Genomic DNA, 426 nt, shown 5'->3' with positions numbered 1-426 from the left:
AGAAAAATATAAGAACAAGGAATGAGTCCACCTTAGTGAGGGTGGCGCCTTTTTGAAGAACCAATGGTGCTCTTTGAGCTCCTCTATGTCTCTTCCTTGCTTCTGTTGCATGATCCCTAGTAATTTTGGTACTCTTATCCTTAGTTGCTCCCAATAATTGTGTGGAGGACAATTTATCCCCTGAGATATCTCAGGGATCTCTTGATTTGCAGTCAAATATTCTACCACTGAGCTATAAACACTTTAGATGAGTCTTTTCATCTCCCATGACTCAGAGGTGGAAGCTTTTGTCTTTTTCCTTGTTCCTGCTCATATAGGGAAGAAGAGAACAAGAAAAGAAAGAGGAATCCTCTATGTCACAGTATAGAGATTCTTTTATGTTAGTAGAAGAAGAAAGGGAAGAAGAGTGAAGAAGAATGGGTAAGG

The sequence above is a fragment of the Arachis duranensis genome, chromosome 3, assembly GCF_000817695.3.
Source record: "Arachis duranensis cultivar V14167 chromosome 3, aradu.V14167.gnm2.J7QH, whole genome shotgun sequence".
Classification (NCBI taxonomy): domain Eukaryota; kingdom Viridiplantae; phylum Streptophyta; class Magnoliopsida; order Fabales; family Fabaceae; genus Arachis; species Arachis duranensis.
Note: the sequence above shows the minus strand (reverse complement) of the source record.